Consider the following 20741-nt stretch of genomic DNA (forward strand, 5'->3'; position numbering starts at 1 on the left):
CTGGTTAGTGCCTGGATGGGAGACCGCCTGGGAATGCCAGGTACTGTAAGCTTTTTTGAAATTTTTCACTTAGTATATAATAATTTTGCCAAAAAATAGAGTCAATGCCCGATCTCTGAATATAAGCAGGTTTGCGCCAGGTTAGTACATGGATGGGAGACTGCCTGGGAATACCAGGTGCTTTAAATGTTTGGATATTTTTCACGAATTATATAATAATCTTGCAAAAAAAAAAAAAAAAGAGTCAATGCCCGATCTCTGAATCTTAGCAGGTTTAGGTCTGGTTAGTACTTGGATGAGAGACCGCCAAGGAATACCAGGTGCTTTAAGCTTTTGGAATTTTTTCACTTAGTATATAATAAATTTGGCAAAAAATAGAGTCAATGCCCGATCTCTGAATATAAGCAGGTTTGCGCCAGGTTAGTACATGGATGGGAGACTGCCTGGGAATACCAGGTGCTTTAAATTTTTGGATATTTTTCACGAATTATATAATAATCTGGCAAAAAAAAAAAAAAAGAGTCAATGCCCGATCTCTGAATCTTAGCAGGTTTAGATCTGGTTAGTACTTGGATGAGAGACCGCCAAGGAATACCAGGTGCTTTAAGCTTTTGGAATTTTTTCACTTAGTATATAATAAATTTGGCAAAAAATAGAGTCAGTGCCCGATCTCTGAATATAAGCAGGTTTGGGCCAGGTTAGTACATGGATGGGAGACTGCCTGGGAATACCAGGTGCTTTAAATTTTTGGATATTTTTCACAAATTATATAATAATCTTGCAAAAAAAAAAAATAGAGTCAATGCCCGATCTCTGAATCTTAGCAGGTTTAGGTCTGGTTAGTACTTGGATGAGAGACCGCCTAGGAATACCAGGTGCTTTAAGCTTTTGGGGTTTCTTTCCTACTTTTATAATGTACTGGCGAGTAGATTGGCTGATCTTTAAATAGCCTTCTCTTTGCAGCAGTCTTCGCTTATGGCCATACCAGCCTGGCTATGCCTGATCTTGTCTGATCTCGTAAGCTAAGCAGGTTTGGGCCTGGTTAGTGCCTGGATGGGAGACCGCCTGGGAATGCCAGGTACTGTAAGCTTTTTTGAAATTTTTCACTTAGTATATAATAATTTTGCCAAAAAATAGAGTCAATGCCCGATCTCTGAATATAAGCAGGTTTGCGCCAGGTTAGTACATGGATGGGAGACTGCCTGGGAATACCAGGTGCTTTAAATGTTTGGATATTTTTCACGAATTATATAATAATCTTGCAAAAAAAAAAAAAAAAAGAGTCAATGCCCGATCTCTGAATCTTAGCAGGTTTAGGTCTGGTTAGTACTTGGATGAGAGACCGCCAAGGAATACCAGGTGCTTTAAGCTTTTGGAATTTTTTCACTTACTATATAATAAATTTGGCCAAAAATAGAGTCAATGCCCGATCTCTGAATATAAGCAGGTTTGCGCCAGGTTAGTACATGGATGGGAGACTGCCTGGGAATACCAGGTGCTTTAAATTTTTGGATATTTTTCACGAATTATATAATAATCTTGCAAAAAAAAAAAAAAAAAAGAAGAAGTCAATGCCCGATCTCTGAATCTTAGCAGGTTAAGGTCTGGTTAGTAATTGAATGATAGACTGCCAAGGAATACCAGGTGCTTTAAGCTTTTGGAATTTTTTCACTTAGTATATAATAAATTTGGCAAAAAATAGAGTCAATGCCCGATCTCTGAATATAAGCAGGTTTGGGCCAGGTTAGTACTTGGATGAGAGACCGCCTAGGAATACCAGGTGCTTTAAGCTTTTGGGGTTTCTTTCCTTCTTTTATAATGTACTGGCGAGTAGATTGGCTGATCTTTAAATAGCCTTCTCTTTGCAGCAGTCTTCGCTTATGGCCATACCAGCCTGGCTATGACCGATCTTGTCTGATCTCGTAAGCTAAGCAGGTTTGGGCCTGGTTAGTGCCTGGATGGGAGACCGCCTGGGAATACCAGGTACTCTAAGCTTTTTTGAAATTTTTCACTTAGTATATAATAGTTTTGCCAAAAAATAGAGTCAATGCCCGATCTCTGAATATAAGCAGGTTTGCGCCAGGTTAGTACATGGATGGGAGACTGCCTGGGAATACCAGGTGCTTTAAATGTTTGGATATTTTTCACGAATTATATAATAATCTTGCAAAAAAAAAAAAAAAAGAGTCAATGCCCGATCTCTGAATCTTAGCAGGTTTAGGTCTGGTTAGTACTTGGATGAGAGACCGCCAAGGAATACCAGGTGCTTTAAGCTTTTGGAATTTTTTCACTTAGTATATAATAAATTTGCCAAAAAATAGAGTCAATGCCCGATCTCTGAATATAAGCAGGTTTGGGCCAGGTTAGTACTTGGATGAGAGACCGCCTAGGAATACCAGGTGCTTTAAGCTTTTGGGGTTTCTTTCCTACTTTTATAATGTACTGGCGAGTAGATTGGCTGATCTTTAAATAGCCTTCTCTTTGCAGCAGTCTTCGCTTATGGCCATACCAGCCTGGCTATGCCCGATCTTGTCTGATCTCGTAAGCTAAGCAGGTTTGGGCCTGGTTAGTGCCTGGATGGGAGACCGACTGGGAATACCAGGTACTCTAAGGTTTTTTGAAATTTTTCACTTAGTATATAATAATTTTGCCAAAAATAGAGTCAATGCCCGATCTCTGAATATAAGCAGGTTTGCGCCAGGTTAGTACATGGACGGGAGACTGCCTGGGAATACCAGGTGCTTTAAATGTTTGGATATTTTTCACGAATTATATAATAATCTTGCAAAAAAAAAAAAAAAAAAGAGTCAATGCCCGATCTCTGAATCTTAGCAGGTTTAGGTCTGGTTAGTACTTGGATGAGAGACCGCCAAGGAATACCAGGTGCTTTAAGCTTTTGGAATTTTTTCACTTAGTATATAATAAATTTGGCAAAAAATAGAGTCAATGCCCGATCTCTGAATATAAGCAGGTTTGGGCCAGGTTAGTACATGGATGGGAGACTGCCTGGGAATACCAGGTGCCTTAAATTTTTGGATATTTTTCACAAATTATATAATAATCTTGCAAAAAAAAAAAAATAGAGTCAATGCCCGATCTCTGAATCTTAGCAGGTTTAGGTCTGGTTAGTACTTGGATGAGAGACCGCCTAGGAATACCAGGTGCTTTAAGCTTTTGGGGTTTCTTTCCTACTTTTATAATGTACTGGCGAGTAGATTGGCTGATCTTTAAATAGCCTTCTCTTTGCAGCAGTCTTCGCTTATGGCCATACCAGCCTGGCTATGCCTGATCTTGTCTGATCTCGTAAGCTAAGCAGGTTTGGGCCTGGTTAGTGCCTGGATGGGAGACCGCCTGGGAATGCCAGGTACTGTAAGCTTTTTTGAAATTTTTCACTTAGTATATAATAATTTTGCCAAAAAATAGAGTCAATGCCCGATCTCTGAATATAAGCAGGTTTGCGCCAGGTTAGTACATGGATGGGAGACTGCCTGGGAATACCAGGTGCTTTAAATGTTTGGATATTTTTCACGAATTATATAATAATCTTGCAAAAAAAAAAAAAAAAAGAGTCAATGCCCGATCTCTGAATCTTAGCAGGTTTAGGTCTGGTTAGTACTTGGATGAGAGACCGCCAAGGAATACCAGGTGCTTTAAGCTTTTGGAATTTTTTCACTTACTATATAATAAATTTGGCCAAAAATAGAGTCAATGCCCGATCTCTGAATATAAGCAGGTTTGCGCCAGGTTAGTACATGGATGGGAGACTGCCTGGGAATACCAGGTGCTTTAAATTTTTGGATATTTTTCACGAATTATATAATAATCTTGCAAAAAAAAAAAAAAAAAAGAAGAAGTCAATGCCCGATCTCTGAATCTTAGCAGATTAAGGTCTGGTTAGTAATTGAATGATAGACTGCCAAGGAATACCAGGTGCTTTAAGCTTTTGGAATTTTTTCACTTAGTATATAATAAATTTGGCAAAAAATAGAGTCAATGCCCGATCTCTGAATATAAGCAGGTTTGGGCCAGGTTAGTACTTGGATGAGAGACCGCCTAGGAATACCAGGTGCTTTAAGCTTTTGGGGTTTCTTTCCTTCTTTTATAATGTACTGGCGAGTAGATTGGCTGATCTTTAAATAGCCTTCTCTTTGCAGCAGTCTTCGCTTATGGCCATACCAGCCTGGCTATGACCGATCTTGTCTGATCTCGTAAGCTAAGCAGGTTTGGGCCTGGTTAGTGCCTGGATGGGAGACCGCCTGGGAATACCAGGTACTCTAAGCTTTTTTGAAATTTTTCACTTAGTATATAATAGTTTTGCCAAAAAATAGAGTCAATGCCCGATCTCTGAATATAAGCAGGTTTGCGCCAGGTTAGTACATGGATGGGAGACTGCCTGGGAATACCAGGTGCTTTAAATGTTTGGATATTTTTCACGAATTATATAATAATCTTGCAAAAAAAAAAAAAAAGAGTCAATGCCCGATCTCTGAATCTTAGCAGGTTTAGGTCTGGTTAGTACTTGGATGAGAGACCGCCAAGGAATACCAGGTGCTTTAAGCTTTTGGAATTTTTTCACTTAGTATATAATAAATTTGCCAAAAAATAGAGTCAATGCCCGATCTCTGAATATAAGCAGGTTTGGGCCAGGTTAGTACTTGGATGAGAGACCGCCTAGGAATACCAGGTGCTTTAAGCTTTTGGGGTTTCTTTCCTACTTTTATAATGTACTGGCGAGTAGATTGGCTGATCTTTAAATAGCCTTCTCTTTGCAGCAGTCTTCGCTTATGGCCATACCAGCCTGGCTATGCCCGATCTTGTCTGATCTCGTAAGCTAAGCAGGTTTGGGCCTGGTTAGTGCCTGGATGGGAGACCGACTGGGAATACCAGGTACTCTAAGGTTTTTTGAAATTTTTCACTTAGTATATAATAATTTTGCCAAAAAATAGAGTCAATGCCCGATCTCTGAATATAAGCAGGTTTGCGCCAGGTTAGTACATGGATGGGAGACCGACTGGGAATACCAGGTACTCTAAGGTTTTTTGAAATTTTTCACTTAGTATATAATAATTTTGCCAAAAAATAGAGTCAATGCCCGATCTCTGAATATAAGCAGGTTTGCGCCAGGTTAGTACATGGATGGGAGACTGCCTGGGAATACCAGGTGCTTTAAATGTTTGGATATTTTTCACGAATTATATAATAATCTTGCAAAAAAAAAAAAAAAAAAAAAAAAAGAGTCAATGCCCGATCTCTGAATCTTAGCAGGTTTAGGTCTGGTTAGTACTTGGATGAGAGACCGCCAAGGAATACCAGGTGCTTTAAGCTTTTGGAATTTTTTCACTTAGTATATAATAAATTGGGCAAAAAATAGAGTCAGTGCCCGATCTCTGAATATAAGCAGGTTTGGGCCAGGTTAGTACATGGATGGGAGACTGCCTGGGAATACCAGGTGCTTTAAATTTTTGGATATTTTTCACAAATTATATAATAATCTTGCAAAAAAAAAAAAAAATAGAGTCAATGCCCGATCTCTGAATCTTAGCAGGTTTAGGTCTGGTTAGTACTTGGATGAGAGACCGCCTAGGAATACCAGGTGCTTTAAGCTTTTGGGGTTTCTTTCCTACTTTTATAATGTACTGGCGAGTAGATTGGCTGATCTTTAAATAGCCTTCTCTTTGCAGCAGTCTTCGCTTATGGCCATACCAGCCTGGCTATGCCTGATCTTGTCTGATCTCGTAAGCTAAGCAGGTTTGGGCCTGGTTAGTGCCTGGATGGGAGACCGCCTGGGAATGCCAGGTACTGTAAGCTTTTTTGAAATTTTTCACTTAGTATATAATAATTTTGCCAAAAAATTAGAGTCAATGCCCGATCTCTGAATATAAGCAGGTTTGCGCCAGGTTAGTACATGGATGGGAGACTGCCTGGGAATACCAGGTGCTTTAAATGTTTGGATATTTTTCACGAATTATATAATAATCTTGCAAAAAAAAAAAAAGAGTCAATGCCCGATCACTGAATTTTAGCAGGTTTAGGTCTAGTTAGTACTTGGATGAGAGACCGCCAAGGAATACCAGGTGCTTTAAGCTTTTGGAATTTTTTCACTTAGTATATAATAAATTTGGCAAAAAATAGAGTCAATGCCCGATCTCTGAATATAAGCAGGTTTGCGCCAGGTTAGTACATGGATGGGAGACTGCCTGGGAATACCAGGTGCTTTAAATTTTTGGATATTTTTCACGAATTATATAATAATCTGGCAAAAAAAAAAAAAAGAGTCAATGCCCGATCTCTGAATCTTAGCAGGTTTAGATCTGGTTAGTACTTGGATGAGAGACCGCCAAGGAATACCAGGTGCTTTAAGCTTTTGGAATTTTTTCACTTAGTATATAATAAATTTGGCAAAAAATAGAGTCAGTGCCCGATCTCTGAATATAAGCAGGTTTGGGCCAGGTTAGTACATGGATGGGAGACTGCCTGGGAATACCAGGTGCTTTAAATTTTTGGATATTTTTCACAAATTATATAATAATCTTGCAAAAAAAAAAAAAAAATAGAGTCAATGCCCGATCTCTGAATCTTAGCAGGTTTAGGTCTGGTTAGTACTTGGATGAGAGACCGCCTAGGAATACCAGGTGCTTTAAGCTTTTGGGGTTTCTTTCCTACTTTTATAATGTACTGGCGAGTAGATTGGCTGATCTTTAAATAGCCTTCTCTTTGCAGCAGTCTTCGCTTATGGCCATACCAGCCTGGCTATGCCCGATCTTGTCTGATCTCGTAAGCTAAGCAGGTTTGGGCCTGGTTAGTGCCTGGATGGGAGACCGCCTGGGAATGCCAGGTACTGTAAGCTTTTTTGAAATTTTTCACTTAGTATATAATAATTTTGCCAAAAAATAGAGTCAATGCCCGATCTCTGAATATAAGCAGGTTTGCGCCAGGTTAGTACATGGATGGGAGACTGCCTGGGAATACCAGGTGCTTTAAATGTTTGGATATTTTTCACGAATTATATAATAATCTTGCAAAAAAAAAAAAAAGAGTCAATGCCCGATCACTGAATTTTAGCAGGTTTAGGTCTAGTTAGTACTTGGATGAGAGACCGCCAAGGAATACCAGGTGCTTTAAGCTTTTGGAATTTTTTCACTTAGTATATAATAAATTTGGCAAAAAATAGAGTCAATGCCCGATCTCTGAATATAAGCAGGTTTGCGCCAGGTTAGTACATGGATGGGAGACTGCCTGGGAATACCAGGTGCTTTAAATTTTTGGATATTTTTCACGAATTATATAATAATCTGGCAAAAAAAAAAAAAAAAAGAGTCAATGCCCGATCTCTGAATCTTAGCAGGTTTAGATCTGGTTAGTACTTGGATGAGAGACCGCCAAGGAATACCAGGTGCTTTAAGCTTTTGGAATTTTTTCACTTAGTATATAATAAATTTGGCAAAAAATAGAGTCAGTGCCCGATCTCTGAATATAAGCAGGTTTGGGCCAGGTTAGTACATGGATGGGAGACTGCCTGGGAATACCAGGTGCTTTAAATTTTTGGATATTTTTCACGAATTATATAATAATCTTGCAAAAAAAAAAAAAAATAGAGTCAATGCCCGATCTCTGAATCTTAGCAGGTTTAGGTCTGGTTAGTACTTGGATGAGAGACCGCCTAGGAATACCAGGTGCTTTAAGCTTTTGGGGTTTCTTTCCTACTTTTATAATGTACTGGCGAGTAGATTGGCTGATCTTTAAATAGCCTTCTCTTTGCAGCAGTCTTCGCTTATGGCCATACCAGCCTGGCTATGCCCGATCTTGTCTGATCTCGTAAGCTAAGCAGGTTTGGGCCTGGTTAGTGCCTGGATGGGAGACCGCCTGGGAATGCCAGGTACTGTAAGCTTTTTTGAAATTTTTCACTTAGTATATAATAATTTTGCCAAAAAATAGAGTCAATGCCCGATCTCTGAATATAAGCAGGTTTGCGCCAGGTTAGTACATGGATGGGAGACTGCCTGGGAATACCAGGTGCTTTAAATGTTTGGATATTTTTCACGAATTATATAATAATCTTGCAAAAAAAAAAAAAAAAGAGTCAATGCCCGATCTCTGAATCTTAGCAGGTTTAGGTCTGGTTAGTACTTGGATGAGAGACCGCCAAGGAATACCAGGTGCTTTAAGCTTTTGGAATTTTTTCACTTACTATATAATAAATTTGTCCAAAAATAGAGTCAATGCCCGATCTCTGAATATAAGCAGGTTTGGGCCAGGTTAGTACATGGATGGGAGACTGCCTGGGAATACCAGGTGCTTTAAATTTTTGGATATTTTTCACGAATTATATAATAATCTTGCAAAAAAAAAAAAAAAAAGAAGAAGTCAATGCCCGATCTCTGAATCTTAGCAGGTTAAGGTCTGGTTAGTAATTGAATGATAGACCGCCAAGGAATACCAGGTGCTTTAAGCTTTTGGAATTTTTTCACTTAGTATATAATAAATTTGGCAAAAAATAGAGTCAATGCCCGATCTCTGAATATAAGCAGGTTTGGGCCAGGTTAGTACTTGGATGAGAGACCGCCTAGGAATACCAGGTGCTTTAAGCTTTTGGGGTTTCTTTCCTTCTTTTATAATGTACTGGCGAGTAGATTGGCTGATCTTTAAATAGCCTTCTCTTTGCAGCAGTCTTCGCTTATGGCCATACCAGCCTGGCTATGACCGATCTTGTCTGATCTCGTAAGCTAAGCAGGTTTGGGCCTGGTTAGTGCCTGGATGGGAGACCGCCTGGGAATACCAGGTACTCTAAGCTTTTTTGAAATTTTTCACTTAGTATATAATAATTTTGCCAAAAAATAGAGTCAATGCCCGATCTCTGAATATAAGCAGGTTTGCGCCAGGTTAGTACATGGATGGGAGACTGCCTGGGAATACCAGGTGCTTTAAATGTTTGGATATTTTTCACGAATTATATAATAATCTTGCAAAAAAAAAAAAAGAGTCAATGCCCGATCTCTGAATTTTAGCAGGTTTAGGTCTAGTTAGTACTTGGATGAGAGACCGCCAAGGAATACCAGGTGCTTTAAGCTTTTGGAATTTTTTCACTTAGTATATAATAAATTTGGCAAAAAATAGTCAATGCCCGATCTCTGAATATAAGCAGGTTTGCGCCAGGTTAGTACATGGATGGGAGACTGCCTGGGAATACCAGGTGCTTTAAATTTTTGGATATTTTTCACGAATTATATAATAATCTGGCAAAAAAAAAAAAAAAAAAGAGTCAATGCCCGATCTCTGAATGTTAGCAGGTTTAGATCTGGTTAGTACTTGGATGAGAGACCGCCAAGCAATACCAGGTGCTTTAAGCTTTTGGAATTTTTTCACTTAGTATATAATAAATTTGGCAAAAAATAGAGTCAGTGCCCGATCTCTGAATATAAGCAGGTTTGGGCCAGGTTAGTACATGGATGGGAGACTGCCTGGGAATACCAGGTGCTTTAAATTTTTGGATATTTTTCACAAATTATATAATAATCTTGCAAAAAAAAAAAAAAATAGAGTCAATGCCCGATCTCTGAATCTTAGCAGGTTTAGGTCTGGTTAGTACTTGGATGAGAGACCGCCTAGGAATACCAGGTGCTTTAAGCTTTTGGGGTTTCTTTCCTACTTTTATAATGTACTGGTGAGTAGATTGGCTGATCTTTAAATAGCCTTCTCTTTGCAGCAGTCTTCGCTTATGGCCATACCAGCCTGGCTATGCCCGATCTTGTCTGATCTCGTAAGCTAAGCAGGTTTGGGCCTGGTTAGTGCCTGGATGGGAGACCGCCTGGGAATACCAGGTACTCTAAGGTTTTTTGAAATTTTTTCACTTAGTATATAATAATTTTGCCCAAAAATAGAGTCAATGCCCGATCTCTGAATATAAGCAGGTTTGCGCCAGGTTAGTACATGGATGGGAGACTGCCTGGGAATACCAGGTGCTTTTAAATGTTTGGATATTTTTCACGAATTATATAATAATCTTGCAAAAAAAAAAAAAAAAAAAAAAAAAGAGTCAATGCCCGATCTCTGAATCTTAGCAGGTTTAGGTCTGGTTATTACTTGGATGAGAGACCGCCAAGGAATACCAGGTGCTTTAAGCTTTTGGAATTTTTTCACTTAGTATATAATAAATTTGCCAAAAAATAGAGTCAATGCCCGATCTCTGAATATAAGCAGGTTTGGGCCAGGTTAGTACTTGGATGAGAGACCGCCTAGGAATACCAGGTGCTTTAAGCTTTTGGGGTTTCTTTCCTACTTTTATAATGTACTGGCGAGTAGATTGGCTGATCTTTAAATAGCCTTCTCTTTGCAGCAGTCTTCGCTTATGGCCATACCAGCCTGGCTATGCCTGATCTTGTCTGATCTCGTAAGCTAAGCAGGTTTGGGCCTGGTTAGTGCCTGGATGGGAGACCGCCTGGGAATGCCAGGTACTGTAAGCTTTTTTGAAATTTTTCACTTAGTATATAATAATTTTGCCAAAAAATTAGAGTCAATGCCCGATCTCTGAATATAAGCAGGTTTGCGCCAGGTTAGTACATGGATGGGAGACTGCCTGGGAATACCAGGTGCTTTAAATGTTTGGATATTTTTCACGAATTATATAATAATCTTGCAAAAAAAAAAAAAAGAGTCAATGCCCGATCACTGAATTTTAGCAGGTTTAGATCTGGTTAGTACTTGGATGAGAGACCGCCAAGGAATACCAGGTGCTTTAAGCTTTTGGAATTTTTTCACTTAGTATATAATAAATTTGGCAAAAAATAGAGTCAGTGCCCGATCTCTGAATATAAGCAGGTTTGGGCCAGGTTAGTACATGGATGGGAGACTGCCTGGGAATACCAGGAGCTTTAAATTTTTGGATATTTTTCACAAATTATTTAATAATCTTGCAAAAAAAAAAAAAAATAGAGTCAATGCCCGATCTCTGAATCTTAGCAGGTTTAGGTCTGGTTAGTACTTGGATGAGAGACCGCCTAGGAATACCAGGTGCTTTAAGCTTTTGGGGTTTCTTTCCTACTTTTATAATGTACTGGCGAGTAGATTGGCTGATCTTTAAATAGCCTTCTCTTTGCAGCAGTCTTCGCTTATGGCCATACCAGCCTGGCTATGCCCGATCTTGTCTGATCTCGTAAGCTAAGCAGGTTTGGGCCTGGTTAGTGCCTGGATGGGAGACCGACTGGGAATACCAGGTACTCTAAGGTTTTTTGAAATTTTTCACTTAGTATATAATAATTTTGCCAAAAAATAGAGTCAATGCCCGATCTCTGAATATAAGCAGGTTTGCGCCAGGTTAGTACATGGATGGGAGACCGACTGGGAATACCAGGTACTCTAAGGTTTTTTGAAATTTTTCACTTAGTATATAATAATTTTGCCAAAAAATAGAGTCAATGCCCGATCTCTGAATATAAGCAGGTTTGCGCCAGGTTAGTACATGGATGGGAGACTGCCTGGGAATACCAGGTGCTTTAAATGTTTGGATATTTTTCACGAATTATATAATAATCTTGCAAAAAAAAAAAAAAAAAAAAAAAAGAGTCAATGCCCGATCTCTGAATCTTAGCAGGTTTAGGTCTGGTTAGTACTTGGATGAGAGACCGCCAAGGAATACCAGGTGCTTTAAGCTTTTGGAATTTTTTCACTTAGTATATAATAAATTGGGCAAAAAATAGAGTCAGTGCCCGATCTCTGAATATAAGCAGGTTTGGGCCAGGTTAGTACATGGATGGGAGACTGCCTGGGAATACCAGGTGCTTTAAATTTTTGGATATTTTTCACAAATTATATAATAATCTTGCAAAAAAAAAAAAAAATAGAGTCAATGCCCGATCTCTGAATCTTAGCAGGTTTAGGTCTGGTTAGTACTTGGATGAGAGACCGCCTAGGAATACCAGGTGCTTTAAGCTTTTGGGGTTTCTTTCCTACTTTTATAATGTACTGGCGAGTAGATTGGCTGATCTTTAAATAGCCTTCTCTTTGCAGCAGTCTTCGCTTATGGCCATACCAGCCTGGCTATGCCTGATCTTGTCTGATCTCGTAAGCTAAGCAGGTTTGGGCCTGGTTAGTGCCTGGATGGGAGACCGCCTGGGAATGCCAGGTACTGTAAGCTTTTTTGAAATTTTTCACTTAGTATATAATAATTTTGCCAAAAAATTAGAGTCAATGCCCGATCTCTGAATATAAGCAGGTTTGCGCCAGGTTAGTACATGGATGGGAGACTGCCTGGGAATACCAGGTGCTTTAAATGTTTGGATATTTTTCACGAATTATATAATAATCTTGCAAAAAAAAAAAAAGAGTCAATGCCCGATCACTGAATTTTAGCAGGTTTAGGTCTAGTTAGTACTTGGATGAGAGACCGCCAAGGAATACCAGGTGCTTTAAGCTTTTGGAATTTTTTCACTTAGTATATAATAAATTTGGCAAAAAATAGAGTCAATGCCCGATCTCTGAATATAAGCAGGTTTGCGCCAGGTTAGTACATGGATGGGAGACTGCCTGGGAATACCAGGTGCTTTAAATTTTTGGATATTTTTCACGAATTATATAATAATCTGGCAAAAAAAAAAAAAAGAGTCAATGCCCGATCTCTGAATCTTAGCAGGTTTAGATCTGGTTAGTACTTGGATGAGAGACCGCCAAGGAATACCAGGTGCTTTAAGCTTTTGGAATTTTTTCACTTAGTATATAATAAATTTGGCAAAAAATAGAGTCAGTGCCCGATCTCTGAATATAAGCAGGTTTGGGCCAGGTTAGTACATGGATGGGAGACTGCCTGGGAATACCAGGTGCTTTAAATTTTTGGATATTTTTCACAAATTATATAATAATCTTGCAAAAAAAAAAAAAAAATAGAGTCAATGCCCGATCTCTGAATCTTAGCAGGTTTAGGTCTGGTTAGTACTTGGATGAGAGACCGCCTAGGAATACCAGGTGCTTTAAGCTTTTGGGGTTTCTTTCCTACTTTTATAATGTACTGGCGAGTAGATTGGCTGATCTTTAAATAGCCTTCTCTTTGCAGCAGTCTTCGCTTATGGCCATACCAGCCTGGCTATGCCCGATCTTGTCTGATCTCGTAAGCTAAGCAGGTTTGGGCCTGGTTAGTGCCTGGATGGGAGACCGCCTGGGAATGCCAGGTACTGTAAGCTTTTTTGAAATTTTTCACTTAGTATATAATAATTTTGCCAAAAAATAGAGTCAATGCCCGATCTCTGAATATAAGCAGGTTTGCGCCAGGTTAGTACATGGATGGGAGACTGCCTGGGAATACCAGGTGCTTTAAATGTTTGGATATTTTTCACGAATTATATAATAATCTTGCAAAAAAAAAAAAAAGAGTCAATGCCCGATCACTGAATTTTAGCAGGTTTAGGTCTAGTTAGTACTTGGATGAGAGACCGCCAAGGAATACCAGGTGCTTTAAGCTTTTGGAATTTTTTCACTTAGTATATAATAAATTTGGCAAAAAATAGAGTCAATGCCCGATCTCTGAATATAAGCAGGTTTGCGCCAGGTTAGTACATGGATGGGAGACTGCCTGGGAATACCAGGTGCTTTAAATTTTTGGATATTTTTCACGAATTATATAATAATCTGGCAAAAAAAAAAAAAAAAGAGTCAATGCCCGATCTCTGAATCTTAGCAGGTTTAGATCTGGTTAGTACTTGGATGAGAGACCGCCAAGGAATACCAGGTGCTTTAAGCTTTTGGAATTTTTTCACTTAGTATATAATAAATTTGGCAAAAAATAGAGTCAGTGCCCGATCTCTGAATATAAGCAGGTTTGGGCCAGGTTAGTACATGGATGGGAGACTGCCTGGGAATACCAGGTGCTTTAAATTTTTGGATATTTTTCACGAATTATATAATAATCTTGCAAAAAAAAAAAAAAATAGAGTCAATGCCCGATCTCTGAATCTTAGCAGGTTTAGGTCTGGTTAGTACTTGGATGAGAGACCGCCTAGGAATACCAGGTGCTTTAAGCTTTTGGGGTTTCTTTCCTACTTTTATAATGTACTGGCGAGTAGATTGGCTGATCTTTAAATAGCCTTCTCTTTGCAGCAGTCTTCGCTTATGGCCATACCAGCCTGGCTATGCCCGATCTTGTCTGATCTCGTAAGCTAAGCAGGTTTGGGCCTGGTTAGTGCCTGGATGGGAGACCGCCTGGGAATGCCAGGTACTGTAAGCTTTTTTGAAATTTTTCACTTAGTATATAATAATTTTGCCAAAAAATAGAGTCAATGCCCGATCTCTGAATATAAGCAGGTTTGCGCCAGGTTAGTACATGGATGGGAGACTGCCTGGGAATACCAGGTGCTTTAAATGTTTGGATATTTTTCACGAATTATATAATAATCTTGCAAAAAAAAAAAAAAAAGAGTCAATGCCCGATCTCTGAATCTTAGCAGGTTTAGGTCTGGTTAGTACTTGGATGAGAGACCGCCAAGGAATACCAGGTGCTTTAAGCTTTTGGAATTTTTTCACTTACTATATAATAAATTTGTCCAAAAATAGAGTCAATGCCCGATCTCTGAATATAAGCAGGTTTGGGCCAGGTTAGTACATGGATGGGAGACTGCCTGGGAATACCAGGTGCTTTAAATTTTTGGATATTTTTCACGAATTATATAATAATCTTGCAAAAAAAAAAAAAAAAAGAAGAAGTCAATGCCCGATCTCTGAATCTTAGCAGGTTAAGGTCTGGTTAGTAATTGAATGATAGACCGCCAAGGAATACCAGGTGCTTTAAGCTTTTGGAATTTTTTCACTTAGTATATAATAAATTTGGCAAAAAATAGAGTCAATGCCCGATCTCTGAATATAAGCAGGTTTGGGCCAGGTTAGTACTTGGATGAGAGACCGCCTAGGAATACCAGGTGCTTTAAGCTTTTGGGGTTTCTTTCCTTCTTTTATAATGTACTGGCGAGTAGATTGGCTGATCTTTAAATAGCCTTCTCTTTGCAGCAGTCTTCGCTTATGGCCATACCAGCCTGGCTATGACCGATCTTGTCTGATCTCGTAAGCTAAGCAGGTTTGGGCCTGGTTAGTGCCTGGATGGGAGACCGCCTGGGAATACCAGGTACTCTAAGCTTTTTTGAAATTTTTCACTTAGTATATAATAATTTTGCCAAAAAATAGAGTCAATGCCCGATCTCTGAATATAAGCAGGTTTGCGCCAGGTTAGTACATGGATGGGAGACTGCCTGGGAATACCAGGTGCTTTAAATGTTTGGATATTTTTCACGAATTATATAATAATCTTGCAAAAAAAAAAAAAGAGTCAATGCCCGATCTCTGAATTTTAGCAGGTTTAGGTCTAGTTAGTACTTGGATGAGAGACCGCCAAGGAATACCAGGTGCTTTAAGCTTTTGGAATTTTTTCACTTAGTATATAATAAATTTGGCAAAAAATAGTCAATGCCCGATCTCTGAATATAAGCAGGTTTGCGCCAGGTTAGTACATGGATGGGAGACTGCCTGGGAATACCAGGTGCTTTAAATTTTTGGATATTTTTCACGAATTATATAATAATCTGGCAAAAAAAAAAAAAAAAAAGAGTCAATGCCCGATCTCTGAATGTTAGCAGGTTTAGATCTGGTTAGTACTTGGATGAGAGACCGCCAAGCAATACCAGGTGCTTTAAGCTTTTGGAATTTTTTCACTTAGTATATAATAAATTTGGCAAAAAATAGAGTCAGTGCCCGATCTCTGAATATAAGCAGGTTTGGGCCAGGTTAGTACATGGATGGGAGACTGCCTGGGAATACCAGGTGCTTTAAATTTTTGGATATTTTTCACAAATTATATAATAATCTTGCAAAAAAAAAAAAAAATAGAGTCAATGCCCGATCTCTGAATCTTAGCAGGTTTAGGTCTGGTTAGTACTTGGATGAGAGACCGCCTAGGAATACCAGGTGCTTTAAGCTTTTGGGGTTTCTTTCCTACTTTTATAATGTACTGGTGAGTAGATTGGCTGATCTTTAAATAGCCTTCTCTTTGCAGCAGTCTTCGCTTATGGCCATACCAGCCTGGCTATGCCCGATCTTGTCTGATCTCGTAAGCTAAGCAGGTTTGGGCCTGGTTAGTGCCTGGATGGGAGACCGCCTGGGAATACCAGGTACTCTAAGGTTTTTTGAAATTTTTTCACTTAGTATATAATAATTTTGCCCAAAAATAGAGTCAATGCCCGATCTCTGAATATAAGCAGGTTTGCGCCAGGTTAGTACATGGATGGGAGACTGCCTGGGAATACCAGGTGCTTTTAAATGTTTGGATATTTTTCACGAATTATATAATAATCTTGCAAAAAAAAAAAAAAAAAAAAAAAAAGAGTCAATGCCCGATCTCTGAATCTTAGCAGGTTTAGGTCTGGTTATTACTTGGATGAGAGACCGCCAAGGAATACCAGGTGCTTTAAGCTTTTGGAATTTTTTCACTTAGTATATAATAAATTTGCCAAAAAATAGAGTCAATGCCCGATCTCTGAATATAAGCAGGTTTGGGCCAGGTTAGTACTTGGATGAGAGACCGCCTAGGAATACCAGGTGCTTTAAGCTTTTGGGGTTTCTTTCCTACTTTTATAATGTACTGGCGAGTAGATTGGCTGATCTTTAAATAGCCTTCTCTTTGCAGCAGTCTTCGCTTATGGCCATACCAGCCTGGCTATGCCTGATCTTGTCTGATCTCGTAAGCTAAGCAGGTTTGGGCCTGGTTAGTGCCTGGATGGGAGACCGCCTGGGAATGCCAGGTACTGTAAGCTTTTTTGAAATTTTTCACTTAGTATATAATAATTTTGCCAAAAAATTAGAGTCAATGCCCGATCTCTGAATATAAGCAGGTTTGCGCCAGGTTAGTACATGGATGGGAGACTGCCTGGGAATACCAGGTGCTTTAAATGTTTGGATATTTTTCACGAATTATATAATAATCTTGCAAAAAAAAAAAAAAGAGTCAATGCCCGATCACTGAATTTTAGCAGGTTTAGATCTGGTTAGTACTTGGATGAGAGACCGCCAAGGAATACCAGGTGCTTTAAGCTTTTGGAATTTTTTCACTTAGTATATAATAAATTTGGCAAAAAATAGAGTCAGTGCCCGATCTCTGAATATAAGCAGGTTTGGGCCAGGTTAGTACATGGATGGGAGACTGCCTGGGAATACCAGGAGCTTTAAATTTTTGGATATTTTTCACAAATTATTTAATAATCTTGCAAAAAAAAAAAAAAATAGAGTCAATGCCCGATCTCTGAATCTTAGCAGGTTTAGGTCTGGTTAGTACTTGGATGAGAGACCGCCTAGGAATACCAGGTGCTTTAAGCTTTTGGGGTTTCTTTCCTACTTTTATAATGTACTGGCGAGTAGATTGGCTGATCTTTAAATAGCCTTCTCTTTGCAGCAGTCTTCGCTTATGGCCATACCAGCCTGGCTATGCCCGATCTTGTCTGATCTCGTAAGCTAAGCAGGTTTGGGCCTGGTTAGTGCCTGGATGGGAGACCGCCTGGGAATGCCAGGTACTGTAATCTTTTTTGAAATTTATCACTTAGTATATAATAATTTTGCCAAAAAATAGAGTCAATGCCCGATCTCTGAATATAAGCAGGTTTGCGCCAGGTTAGTACATGGATGGGAGACTGCCTGGGAATACCAGGTGCTTTAAATGTTTGGATATTTTTCACGAATTATATAATAATCTTGCAAAAAAAAAAAAAAAGAGTCAATGCCCGATCTCTGAATCTTAGCAGGTTTAGGTCTGGTTAGTACTTGGATGAGAGACCGCCAAGGAATACCAGGTGCTTTAAGCTTTTGGAATTTTTTCACTTAGTATATAATAAATTTGGCAAAAAATAGAGTCAATGCCCGATCTCTGAATATAAGCAGGTTTGGGCCAGGTTAGTACATGGATGGGAGACTGCCTGGGAATACCAGGTGCTTTAAATTTTTGGATATTTTTCACGAATTATATAATAATCTTGCAAAAAAAAAAAAAAAAAGAAGAAGTCAATGCCCGATCTCTGAATCTTAGCAGGTTAAGGTCTGGTTAGTAATTGAATGATAGACCGCCAAGGAATACCAGGTGCTTTAAGCTTTTGGAATTTTTTCACTTAGTATATAATAAATTTGGCAAAAAATAGAGTCAATGCCCGATCTCTGAATATAAGCAGGTTTGGGCCAGGTTAGTACTTGGATGAGAGACCGCCTAGGAATACCAGGTGCTTTAAGCTTTTGGGGTTTCTTTCCTTCTTTTATAATGTACTGGCGAGTAGATTGGCTGATCTTTAAATAGCCTTCTCTTTGCAGCAGTCTTCGCTTATGGCCATACCAGCCTGGCTATGACCGATCTTGTCTGATCTCGTAAGCTAAGCAGGTTTGGGCCTGGTTAGTGCCTGGATGGGAGACCGCCTGGGAATACCAGGTACTCTAAGCTTTTTTGAAATTTTTCACTTAGTATATAATAATTTTGCCAAAAAATAGAGTCAATGCCCGATCTCTGAATATAAGCAGGTTTGCGCCAGGTTAGTACATGGATGGGAGACTGCCTGGGAATACCAGGTGCTTTAAATGTTTGGATATTTTTCACGAATTATATAATAATCTTGCAAAAAAAAAAAAAAGAGTCAATGCCCGATCTCTGAATTTTAGCAGGTTTAGGTCTAGTTAGTACTTGGATGAGAGACCGCCAAGGAATACCAGGTGCTTTAAGCTTTTGGAATTTTTTCACTTAGTATATAATAAATTTGGCAAAAAATAGTCAATGCCCGATCTCTGAATATAAGCAGGTTTGCGCCAGGTTAGTACATGGATGGGAGACTGCCTGGGAATACCAGGTGCTTTAAATTTTTGGATATTTTTCACGAATTATATAATAATCTGGCAAAAAAAAAAAAAAAAAAAGAGTCAATGCCCGATCTCTGAATGTTAGCAGGTTTAGATCTGGTTAGTACTTGGATGAGAGACCGCCAAGCAATACCAGGTGCTTTAAGCTTTTGGAATTTTTTCACTTAGTATATAATAAATTTGGCAAAAAATAGAGTCAGTGCCCGATCTCTGAATATAAGCAGGTTTGGGCCAGGTTAGTACATGGATGGGAGACTGCCTGGGAATACCAGGTGCTTTAAATTTTTGGATATTTTTCACAAATTATATAATAATCTTGCAAAAAAAAAAAAAAATAGAGTCAATGCCCGATCTCTGAATCTTAGCAGGTTTAGGTCTGGTTAGTACTTGGATGAGAGACCGCCTAGGAATACCAGGTGCTTTAAGCTTTTGGGGTTTCTTTCCTACTTTTATAATGTACTGGCGAGTAGATTGGCTGATCTTTAAATAGCCTTCTCTTTGCAGCAGTCTTCGCTTATGGCCATACCAGCCTGGCTATGCCCGATCTTGTCTGATCTCGTAAGCTAAGCAGGTTTGGGCCTGGTTAGTGCCTGGATGGGAGACCGCCTGGGAATGCCAGGTACTGTAAGCTTTTTTGAAATTTTTCACTTAGTATATAATAATTTTGCCAAAAAATAGAGTCAATGCCCGATCTCTGAATATAAGCAGGTTTGCGCCAGGTTAGTACATGGATGGGAGACTGCCTGGGAATACCAGGTGCTTTAAATGTTTGGATATTTTTCACGAATTATATAATAATCTTGCAAAAAAAAAAAAATAGAGTCAATGCCCGATCTCTGAATCTTAGCAGGTTTAGGTCTGGTTAGTACTTGGATGAGAGACCGCCAAGGAATACCAGGTGCTTTAAGCTTTTGGAATTTTTTCACTTAGTATATAATAAATTTGGCAAAAAATAGAGTCAATGCCCGATCTCTGAATATAAGCAGGTTTGGGCCAGGTTAGTACATGGATGGGAGACTGCCTGGGAATACCAGGTGCTTTAAATTTTTGGATATTTTTCACGAATTATATAATAATCTTGCAAAAAAAAAAAAAAAAGAAGAAGTCAATGCCCGATCTCTGAATCTTAGCAGGTTAAGGTCTGGTTAGTAATTGAATGATAGACCGCCAAGGAATACCAGGTGCTTTAAGCTTTTGGAATTTTTTCACTTTGTATATAATAAATTTGGCAAAAAATAGAGTCAATGCCCGATCTCTGAATATAAGCAGGTTTGGGCCAGGTTAGTCCTTGGATGAGAGACCGCCTAGGAATACCAGGTGCTTTAAGCTTTTGGGGTTTCTTTCCTACTTTTATAATGTACTGGCGAGTAGATTGGCTGATCTTTAAATAGCCTTCTCTTTGCAGCAGTCTTCGCTTATGGCCATACCAGCCTGGCTATGCCCGATCTTGTCTGATCTCGTAAGCTAAGCAGGTTTGGGCCTGGTTAGTGCCTGGATGGGAGACCGCCTGGGAATACCAGGTACTCTAAGCTTTTTTGAAATTTTTCACTTAGTATATAATAATTTTGCCAAAAAATAGAGTCAATGCCCGATCTCTGAATATAAGCAGGTTTGCGCCAGGTTAGTACATGGATGGGAGACTGCCTGGGAATACCAGGTGCTTTAAATGTTTGGATATTTTTCACGAATTATATAATAATCTTGCAAAAAAAAAAAAAAAAAAGAGTCAATGCCCGATCTCTGAATTTTAGCAGGTTTAGGTCTAGTTAGTACTTGGATGAGAGACCGCCAAGGAATACCAGGTGCTTTAAGCTTTTGGAATTTTTTCACTTAGTATATAATAAATTTGCCAAAAAATAGAGTCAATGCCCGATCTCTGAATATAA

The 20741-nt window shown here is 39.0% G+C and overlaps 24 pseudogenes; all 24 read left to right on the top strand.

Moving 5' to 3' along the window:
- LOC127936219 (uncharacterized) overlaps window positions 1-52 on the top strand; it is a 119-nt pseudogene extending 67 nt beyond the window's left edge.
- Window positions 53-971: 919 nt separating this feature from the next.
- Window positions 972-1090, top strand: LOC127936744 (uncharacterized; annotated as a pseudogene).
- Window positions 1091-1876: 786 nt separating this feature from the next.
- LOC127937320 (uncharacterized) lies at window positions 1877-1995 on the top strand (annotated as a pseudogene).
- Window positions 1996-2495: 500 nt separating this feature from the next.
- On the top strand, window positions 2496-2614 carry LOC127937534 (uncharacterized; annotated as a pseudogene).
- A 643-nt stretch (window positions 2615-3257) lies between these two features.
- On the top strand, window positions 3258-3376 carry LOC127936745 (uncharacterized; annotated as a pseudogene).
- A 786-nt stretch (window positions 3377-4162) lies between these two features.
- On the top strand, window positions 4163-4281 carry LOC127937321 (uncharacterized; annotated as a pseudogene).
- A 499-nt stretch (window positions 4282-4780) lies between these two features.
- Window positions 4781-4899, top strand: LOC127937535 (uncharacterized; annotated as a pseudogene).
- A 790-nt stretch (window positions 4900-5689) lies between these two features.
- Window positions 5690-5808, top strand: LOC127936746 (uncharacterized; annotated as a pseudogene).
- Window positions 5809-6728: 920 nt separating this feature from the next.
- On the top strand, window positions 6729-6847 carry LOC127936220 (uncharacterized; annotated as a pseudogene).
- A 922-nt stretch (window positions 6848-7769) lies between these two features.
- On the top strand, window positions 7770-7888 carry LOC127936222 (uncharacterized; annotated as a pseudogene).
- A 784-nt stretch (window positions 7889-8672) lies between these two features.
- Window positions 8673-8791, top strand: LOC127937322 (uncharacterized; annotated as a pseudogene).
- A 920-nt stretch (window positions 8792-9711) lies between these two features.
- LOC127937262 (uncharacterized) lies at window positions 9712-9830 on the top strand (annotated as a pseudogene).
- A 511-nt stretch (window positions 9831-10341) lies between these two features.
- On the top strand, window positions 10342-10460 carry LOC127936747 (uncharacterized; annotated as a pseudogene).
- Window positions 10461-11103: 643 nt separating this feature from the next.
- Window positions 11104-11222, top strand: LOC127937536 (uncharacterized; annotated as a pseudogene).
- A 789-nt stretch (window positions 11223-12011) lies between these two features.
- Window positions 12012-12130, top strand: LOC127936748 (uncharacterized; annotated as a pseudogene).
- Window positions 12131-13050: 920 nt separating this feature from the next.
- LOC127936223 (uncharacterized) lies at window positions 13051-13169 on the top strand (annotated as a pseudogene).
- A 921-nt stretch (window positions 13170-14090) lies between these two features.
- On the top strand, window positions 14091-14209 carry LOC127936224 (uncharacterized; annotated as a pseudogene).
- Window positions 14210-14993: 784 nt separating this feature from the next.
- LOC127937323 (uncharacterized) lies at window positions 14994-15112 on the top strand (annotated as a pseudogene).
- Window positions 15113-16032: 920 nt separating this feature from the next.
- LOC127937263 (uncharacterized) lies at window positions 16033-16151 on the top strand (annotated as a pseudogene).
- A 511-nt stretch (window positions 16152-16662) lies between these two features.
- Window positions 16663-16781, top strand: LOC127936750 (uncharacterized; annotated as a pseudogene).
- Window positions 16782-17424: 643 nt separating this feature from the next.
- Window positions 17425-17543, top strand: LOC127936390 (uncharacterized; annotated as a pseudogene).
- Window positions 17544-18326: 783 nt separating this feature from the next.
- On the top strand, window positions 18327-18445 carry LOC127937324 (uncharacterized; annotated as a pseudogene).
- A 922-nt stretch (window positions 18446-19367) lies between these two features.
- LOC127936225 (uncharacterized) lies at window positions 19368-19486 on the top strand (annotated as a pseudogene).
- Window positions 19487-20268: 782 nt separating this feature from the next.
- LOC127936573 (uncharacterized) lies at window positions 20269-20387 on the top strand (annotated as a pseudogene).
- Window positions 20388-20741: the final 354 nt, after the last annotated feature.

Source organism: Carassius gibelio, chromosome A19 (genome assembly GCF_023724105.1).
Source record: "Carassius gibelio isolate Cgi1373 ecotype wild population from Czech Republic chromosome A19, carGib1.2-hapl.c, whole genome shotgun sequence".
NCBI lineage: Eukaryota > Metazoa > Chordata > Actinopteri > Cypriniformes > Cyprinidae > Carassius > Carassius gibelio.